This window comes from Boleophthalmus pectinirostris, unplaced genomic scaffold (genome assembly GCF_026225935.1).
Source record: "Boleophthalmus pectinirostris isolate CB_2022bp ecotype Guang Dong unplaced genomic scaffold, ASM2622593v1 HiC_scaffold_10, whole genome shotgun sequence".
NCBI lineage: Eukaryota > Metazoa > Chordata > Actinopteri > Gobiiformes > Gobiidae > Boleophthalmus > Boleophthalmus pectinirostris.
Window position 1 is genome coordinate 17,633,024 of NW_026570971.1, and position 10,000 is coordinate 17,643,023.

A 10,000-nucleotide genomic window follows, 5' to 3' on the forward strand; every position below is an offset into this window, starting at 1 on the left:
AAGAAGAATGTGCGATGGTGGTTGATGATGAGATTTCTTTGTTTAAGAATCCAGGAGAATGCTCCGGGAGCTCTGTGAAGCCCGCACTCTTGACAAAATATGGCTTTATGAAAGAAGAGTTGTGATCATGAGGAGCTGCAACTTTGCAAGCCAACAGATGTAGACAAAAGTGCCCATAAAGTTAACGTGTTGAGACAGAAAATGTGATCTATCTTTTTATTATTTGGCCTAATGTAGCCTAAATGTTTTCCCTTGCGAAAAGTTTGTAAGCATAAAATACCAGGGTTTCTATTTTTGCCCAGTGAATGGGCTATCCTGTTTGGCCTTATACACACTAATACACATATTTCCTTTGTTAAAGTGAGTGCCAGGGCTAATGAATTTTAATGTATGTGGTTGTTAAAGCTTATATTTCATTGTTTTACAGTAGGATATTTGTCAGTAAACTTCACAGTACATTTATTACACAGATTTGTTCATCCAGTCATGTAAAGTCCACTTTGTGTAGCCTGCTGCACAATACAAATGTGCAAGTTCAAAGCGAGCATCATAAAAGAATAGAGCATAAAGGAACTTTGAATGTGGCGTGTTTATGACCCACACATACATGCACTGTTACAGCTCTGGCCTCTGTGATCACGGCTCCCTCCCTTCTTAGTGTCAGCAAATGAAGACCAGCTCAGAGACACATGAAGTTAAGTGACATGTGAGAGCAAATGTCCAACAGAAGAAAGGCAAACTAATGGTACTTTTTAAGGATGGATTAGACTCGAGGGATACACAGTATTTATTATTATTATTATTATTTATTATTATATTATTATTTTTGAATACACTAGTAGCAGCAGAATAAAACTGAACTGAAGTAAATCAAACCTCATTGGAAGAAACTTTCACTCACTAACTCAAGATATAATTGGTATTATATGTATATGTATAATTATGACCTACATTTGATACAGTGCATTTCAACAAACTCAGAGATGCTTAATAAAGAGCATAAGGTTGGTATTAATTATACTCCACCTTTCTTTCTTGTATTTTAATAAACAAAGGGGTTTTTTGATAAAAAAAAAAAAAAATCACTTTTATTTTATCTGATCAAATATCAAAACATATCCAGTGAGAGCAGATGTGCGTGAAATGTCATGTCACCTGTAGCAGAACATGCTGTAAGATTCATCTATAGTGAGCGTATATTTATGCATAGACCAGTAGAAGTCTGTTAAGCTTCCTGTTTAGAATGTGACTTTCTTTTAGCTTACTTTTCATTACCAAGCAAGAAGCAAGAATAGAAAACTTAAAGAGCATCCATTAGGAGTTTACATCTCCTTTTACATTTACACTTAGTGCAAGTTGCTGATACTTTTTTTCTGTAAGTGCATTGCAATGGGTGAGACATGCTGATCATGCATTTTTATTATTTTTCGCTCAAGTGGTCTTAGTTTAAAGTAGCAGTGTCCCATGTGGAGACAACTTTCTGAAAAAAAACAAAACAAAAAAGTAAATGTTAAGGTTCTTGACCAGAGATTAGGCAAAGCGCTGAGTGTGCAGAGCTGTGTGGAGACTCAGCAGATGAGTGAGTTTTAATGCCCAATCAGTTTTCTATTATAAATGAAATTCAGGACGATACAAATTGTCATGAGTTGTGTGTATTTGTTAGGACACTATTTTAGGTAATGGTTTGTTCTTAAACAGATATCTATTGGTGTAAGAGTCAGTAACAAAAATAAAAGCCATGCAGTTAAAATTGGCCTATTGAAATCTATTCACAAATAAATGTGTGTCCATCAGAAAGGTATGATTCAGCTTCCTCCTTCATGTCGGACTAAATAAAAGGGGCTATACAGTGCAGGGTATCTATCCAACTGCTTTAGACGAGGTTGGAAACACAAGGCTAGAGAGGAGCCATTTACTGACCGTTAATTAGCCGGAGGTCGCACAAAAATGGAGGTTTTTATTTGAGTCTTTGAAATGTGTCCTATCACATTACTAATGCTACCTGACATTCTGTTAAATGTTCAACAAAACAGCCTTGAAATGAATAACTTGCAATACAGCTCGGCTGTATTAATTATGTGAGAAGAAAAGAAGGGGAATAAAAATATCTTTAAAAAAGTGTGACTTGTCTTTGTCTCATTCAAGTAAATAAGCTCAAATCATCAAAAGGAAAATGACTTCTGTTGACCTCAACATATTTGGAAGCCAAACAACTCTTAAGGCACCTTTGATAGTGATTCAGTCCAGTGTTCAGTCAGGAAGCCATGGCATCTACTTCACATGGGAATTTAATTAAGTCACTATTCTGGTGTTTTATCATGTATTTTGAGGTTAGGCATGTCATTCACTGTTTTGTTTTAGTCAATCCAGGATTAATTTTAATTCTAAAGAAGATCTGGCACAGAAAATGCACTGTAAAACCCAATATAGTTCATTCCCAAACTTTGAAACAAGCAAAGCATTTCAGACATCTATTTTTTCTAAACAACTTGAACACAGTGCTCTTTTTACATTATGCTATTTTGATGAGCTAAGACCAAAACACTGCAACCATGGGTGGACTAAACACATGTACTAGGTAAAATCATATGATGAATGGATGAGAAGGATCCTGAAAGTACAAGGTAAGACATGAACAGAGCAGAGTAGAGTTTTAGATGTTTTTTCCTCAATAAAGTTGGTACAGTAGAATAATACTGTTCAATAACACTATGATATTTATACTAACAAGTCAACACACTTTACAACCACCACAATGTTTTAGGCAGGAAGGAGAAGTGTCTTGCCAAAGGACACAGCAACAGTTTTCACCACAGTCACTGCTGGCCTTCTGTGGCTCCTGGTATTCCCCGCTGTCTCCTATATGTGAACCAACCCGGCCCAGCCTTGCTCAGCTTCTGAGATCTTACAGAACTGGGCACTGACAAGAAGGTGTGGCAAGAGGAGATGTTCAGCAGTTACTTAAAAAAAAAAATAAATTGTTTCCAGACTTTATCAGACTTATGACTCACAAGAGTATTTGTCTGGAGTACAAATTATTTAGGCAAAAAATCAAATTGACATTTTTTCTGACAAGAATGAGTTACATTGTGATTTATGGTGTCAGACTGTTCAGAGCAAAACTGAAACACATTCAGGAACATCTGAGAGAAGACTGCTGTTTGAAGTCTAAACTAATCACATTTCAGAATGTACAAGTCTAAAGTGCAGAGTTAGTAGGTTTTATGCACAAGATTGTTGTTTGCAGAGAAAATTATGTTACTTAAATGATTTTATGAATAATTGAACTTATAACTATAGCCTATATTTGAGCATTTGTATTGTGATGATGAGGAGAGCTTAGTCATGTGGCATTTTCAAAAGTTGTGCGATCAGCAGTCACTCATCCAAGTGAGTCCTCTCTCCTCCCTGTGTGGTTTTTGTCTTCTGCTGTACAAACACATGCAAGTCTTTTGTGAATTAGTGACCCACAGACCAAATAAACAGTCAAATAAAAAAGTGCCTTTTTCAATCTTTTTTTTTTTTAAATAATAAATTCATGTTTTGCATTTGCATTATCAAATGTATTATTATGATGAATATTCACTACTGACACCATTAAGTCAATAAAAAAACTCTGAATGATAGTTGTAAAAGAAGTTAATGTGACCTTAACATTCACAGCACATTACATTAAATGCATGCATAGATCATGTTATACATTGAACTGATTAAAAGAATTATTATTTTGAAGTTGGTGCAAGGCTGGAGATCTTATTGCCTTGAATATATTCTACCTGCCAGGAATATTCCAGCCAGGCTGGCGTCACCTAGTGGCTCTGCTCAATTTCATTTCTCTCCCGCATCTAGGTCAGAAATCAGAATACAGTAGATGGTTCTCAAGAACCCCAGAAGTGCAAGCTCAGGCACCAGCCAATCAGTTGGCAACGATTCCTGAGATTGAGGATTTAAAGCCGGAACAAAGAGAATGTTTGGTGAATTTTATCAAGGGGAAAGACATTATTGCCTTTCTTCCTACAGGATTACATATGTCACGACCAAATAGCAGTGACTGGTTAAATTAAAAAAGTACCTGCCTACAATCAAGCGAACGAATCCTAATGTTGCGAGGTCAGACGGTTTCTATAAAGTGAAACCGGTTGATGAATCAGGCCAGGAATGTTCCACATTACCGTATTAAACATAAGAATGCATGTTTTTGTGTTCTGTAAATTCAGATAGGACATAAGTTCAGATCCATTTTATTGTAACACATCTTGTAATAGTTTGACTTGAATAATGACGATTCTCCTGGAACAATTCACCTTTACATCTTTATTTTCTTCTTGCACTCTTAATATTTTAATACCTCTTTCCTTTTTCCATTGTTTTTATATTTTACAGTTGAAAACACTGAAATACATTTAACTTAAGATATCATGGTTTTAGTACAAGTCTTACCCTTACTAGCACAACCAAGATGTTTGAGTTTTTTTCCATCATTTACTGTTCCATTGTATGCAAATGAACATATGCACTTATCATCCCCTCTGTTCTCTTCTCCCCCATGTCTCCTCCATGCAGGACTTGAGTTGTCTTGTATAAAAGCGCTTGGTTCCGGTGGTGGTCAGGTGGTGGGCTGTGTCTATGTGGGGGACCGTGGCAACAATCAGGGTGCCCCAGTTGAGTGTTTATGCCTTTCACATAATGGATTGTGTCACCTTGTTCAGACGATGAATAAGATGAGGTGCTTGAGATGCCAGCACTGCAAATGGATGGTGTGTCTCTGAGCGAAGCGTCATCTGCTGGAGCCATGCTTCAATCATGCACGCGTGATGGGAGACGAGCAGCCAAACGTGGAGACAATAGGTTTAGCCTGTTCAACTCCGGGAATAATTAGCTTCCTGTTTGAAGAGGATGCAAAAACTGTCTCTGAAGTTAACGTGGTGTCTATTTGGTCTTGTGCTTGAATTTTATTTTATGTCACTATTATTTCTGGTACCAAATTGCTGCTTTACACTATGGAGTTATGAGTATGATTTAAAAATCCAAAGTTCTGTAAAATGTGGAAAAGGTGCTGTAAATTATTATTATTATTATTATTATTATTATTATTATTATTATTATTATTATTATTATTATTATGTGTAGTGTATCTTTATGAATGCATGAATGAATGATTGCCTTAGCAGAGGTCACAGAACTTTGTAAATAATGCTCATTTTTCACAATGGAATAATTCATGTGTACTTGTATTTAGTGCTGCTAAGTATGCTAAGTATGTGAGTGTAAATGGTGAGCATATTTCCAGTGTAAAATCGACACATGCTCTTGAAGAATCCAGTGGAGCATTGACTGGGCTGGCTCATTCATAGCCTCTACTGCGCTGTGCTCTATTGGAAGTGTGTGGCATTGAAGAGATAAGCTGCCCCTCACTCCTCCATTCTACAGCACTACACACAGACCCAGGCTCTTCACAGCAAACTCTGACACCCATATTCTCTCATATTCTCCGCTCCAGGAACCTTCAGAAAGACTCGCTCGTGTCTGCTCCATCTGTGATTTTGTGAGCTTTATTATGCTTTGCCTATTTTATGAGATATTTTTTATATCAGTGATGTGTACAATACTTGGGTCAAATGTTATGTCATGTAGTGTCAATAAACACATAATCAGACAGCATGTGCATGCTGAAATGTGCTCTTTTCACAACAGTGCTCACCACACAGAGCATAAGAAACATCTATATTATCTATGTTACCTGTATTGTGTTTTAATGTAATAGGATTGTATCACAGTTGAAAACATTTACATGTGATATCACAAAAACCTTAAGTATGCTATAAAAATATGCAATATTATTTTCATATAAAACACACCATTTTTGTTTGACATATGCAAATCAAATGTGATGTTTGTTTCATTTGTTTATTATATAATCAACACAGGACTTGGCTCACTGAACACATTGAGTTCAGTTCAATGTTTCCTTTCAGTGTATTTTATTCTAAAATATGTAGTACAGTCTTGCTTAACTAGGTTTTAATGTTATTCTTTCCCACTCCTTTCAATGTTTAGAGTGGCTGCTAAGTTAGTTAGTTATTGTAAATGAGTTATGATCACATGCCTGACTTCTCTTCAAAAACTTTCACCTTGGACCAGCTGCACAGTTTTGTAGCTGAGCCACCACAGCCGACTGACACAAGAAAGACTTCCTTTAAATTAATTATTATAGGTTTATTCACAGTTGCAGTCAATAACATTTTTAATCCTGAGCAGCCAATAAAAATTTTAAAGAACATACCGATCAGTTTCACTACAAAAATACAAGAGCCGTGTGTCATTGTGCAGCAGGATCTTCTCACTTGAGTGTTTAGGCTTCATCTATTTCCTTTTGTCTGCTGGTCAGCCCAAATAAAATAGTAACCTGTGCTGGAGCTTTAGGCCTGGAGCTGAGAAGCTAAAAAGAGCTGATACTGGTGTGAATCTCTATCAGGAAATCAATACAATATCAGTTAAATCAGTTTCTCTGCTGCTGCTTTGACTGAGAACATGAATTCACAGGACACTGTTGTTCTTTGCTTATTTCCACAAGCCAATAGACATTTCAAAATGTTAACAAACTGTTAATAATAATAATAACATTATGACAACATTGTCATCAAGAAAATGTGATGAAGACACACCCCCAGCATCCACAGTGCCCCCTGCGTTGGACTGGGAGAAATACCTTTGAGAAAATGTCAGGTTGTTTATGTTGTTGTCTAAATGTTTCTTGATTCCTGAAAGAAATTTAATGTTTCAAGGGAATAGTAAGTTCAATGAACACACCATTATAAAAACAGAATTTAAAAAATGTACACAAATACTGTTTAATAACAGTTAGGTGATTGTATATATACAAAATAATAATTGCATGTTTGGGGGTTATTTAAATATACAGGACAGAATTAGTCCAGTTTGTATTGCAGAAATAGACTTGGGGGGCTGTGGGTCTGCACAGTGACCTGTGTGTGTGTGTGTGTGTGTGTGTGTGCGTGCGTGCGTGCGTGCGTGTGTGTGTGTGTGAGTCTGTCCCTGTGCAGGCCTGCATCTGTCATTCATGAGCTCAGGAGAAAAGCCAGGCACTTGTGTATTATAATGTGCTGAGGCGGATACTTGGCCTGTGACAGAAGACTCCACTCACCAATGCAGATGCACAGAAATCCAGAGCCCTTTAAATATATGTTCTTTTATTGAGCTCTGTCCCCCCACACATTTACATGTACTGCTGTCCTCACAGCATTTGATACTTAACGAATATAAACATCACATATATTCCAAAATATAACATATGAGGAAATGTGAATTCATAAAAAAATAAAAAATAAAAAAATGACTCAACATTTGATGACAACAACACAAGAAACCTGAGTTTTACCAGATGTTAGATTGGATTATTTACACTGTGTGTCTAAATTGTATTTGTATTTAAATGGCTGTTGCAATAGTCAGACCTACATTATTTTTCTTGTAAAATAAATAGTTAATTGATGATGTGAAAAACCCCACAGTAGTTCTGAGGATCAGCCATACTTTAACAAAAATCTTGGTCATTGTAACGTGTACTTGTAGTGCTACAGTATCTGGTCTGCACATGTGACTGAAGTAACAGGCTTGTAGTGCGTCATAGACACAATTCTGTTGTGCTTCTCTTAAGCGAGTTGAGGGCTGAGGGCTGGTTTGGTGGAGGCCGGTCTGAGCCTTCAAGTGTTCGCCAGCAGCAGAGAACAGGCCCAGAGGAGGTAAAGAGTGAGGCAGACTGCAGGGGGACCAGCCACTTCCACACTCTACTGTTCTGAATGACTCCAAGACAACCAGCCCAGAAACACACGACTGGAGGAGGAAGCATGCGCGCTTGTGAGAAATCTTTCGTAGCTTTGATTTTGACATTTTTATTTGACAGACTGTGTAAAATAACAGCATAGGTAAAATAATATTGCACACAGAGCTTTGTGGAATAAAAACAGTCATCCTAATAGTGTTCTGTCTGTTTTTAAATGTACATTGGTGTAATTTTCATGTAATGTTTGATGTATTTAAATTGTAGGTCATGAAATTGATGACTGAATAGAATAAACTTGTTTCTCATATCAACAAAAATCGTTTGCATTTCTAAATATAAAATAAATACATACTTCATAATGCAGTTTTCATTAATCTACATAAAGCATGTTTTTTTTACACGCATAAATTCACACAAAGGAATTACACAGCTCTCTCAAAATAAATTGAGAAGAAGCAAAAATACTTTACTCACACCCCCATTCAATAAAACTCTACAATACTCCAAATATACAACAGGGTTACATGAACAAAATTAACATCAAGAATGTTTAAATAAAACACAGAAAATAATGAATAGATCTAAATGTAACATCATCAGGTAGATAAGTGCTCTGTAATGTAACTCATCTTTGAACAATACTTATATAATAGATTCTCAATAAAATATAACATTGTTCAACTCCTCAAACAGGACACGTGTAAAATAGTTCTACCCAGTAGACACATACATTCTTTTGTTTTGTGTTGGGTGATTGTTATTTTACTCCTTACTTAACACAAAAACTACAGACACAAAATCAATACATACATATTTTTAGAAATGTGTATTGTATTGTTTATTATGACTAATAATCATAGTAATTAGGATCTATCAGAAGAATGAATGCAATAAAAAGACAGATGATATAAAATAAATGCAGTGTAATATGCTTACATGATGGCACATTTAAGTAAAGTTTTGTGTGAATCCTCAAATGTAAATGAGGTAAATTGTGGTTTATCTTTGCAGCGAAGAAGAAACATGGAGCATACGTTGGAACTAGTATGTTCTTTGAGCACCTGACTGCAGTGGAGTCAATTCAGAATGTAAAGTACTTTTGTGGTGGACTTCATCTAAATAATGTCCTCCTGTAAAAGCACGGGGAGCAGGACAAACAGAAACTGTCACATTGACATGCAGAGTCGGCTCACTTTTGATGAGAACTTATCCCTTCATTTACAAGTCCCACCGAGTCCCACTGCACTCAGGGCACCGGCAAACTTTGGATTAGCACAACTCTCAACACAAACATAAGGACAGATGGATTGAAGGCATGAATGGATTCAAAAAACAACCAGTTTTGTGGTTTTATGACAAGTTATCAGATCAGAAAATATAATTTCAGTAAGAATGCTGTTGTGGTTTGAAAATGCATATGAACAACTTTTTAGGGGGGTATTTTAAAAGTTTTATTTAAGTTATATTTGTCATGCATTTGACAGTTTATGAGGCTTAGAATTATTGAGTCTATTGAACAAGAGCCTTTTTAATATGTGTTCATTACTGAAGCACAAGTGGTCCAGGCAGAAAATGTTTTGTAATATACTATAATTGTCTTTGAGTTGGTGCAGTTTAAGATACCAGTCTAATTACATCCATCCATTCACTTCCGCTTTAAGATAATTACAAATGGTTGCTATAGAATACTTTAGACCCGGGATCAATAAGATAATCATGTACATCATGTAAATCATGGCACGTGCACTGCCCTTCTTATTATTTTTCTACTACGAGCTTTTATTCTACAGCCCTTTTTTTTTTTCTTCAGATCCGTGGAACCTGTATATTTCATTTACAATGTACAATGCAAAACAAACACAGTTTTAGTCCTGTGATCTTATTGGTTAAATTCAATCTTAGAAGTCACATTTGAAAAATTTGAGATGGAGAGTAAAAAGTTAAAATGTTTCGCTTATGTGAGACATTTTCAGTTACTGTAATAGCAATCTGAGCTAAATACCATTAATCTGGCTAAAGTGGCTGAATAGCCGACAGGTTTAGTTCATCCAGATTTGTTATATTACGTCTGGATCGAAAAATATACAATAACAAGAACTCACGTGTGTCTTTGTCCATTAGCATCATTTCGTCCATCAAGCGACATTAATTGTAACTGAATGCAAACTCCAGCTGAAGAATACAGTGCTGAAGAGG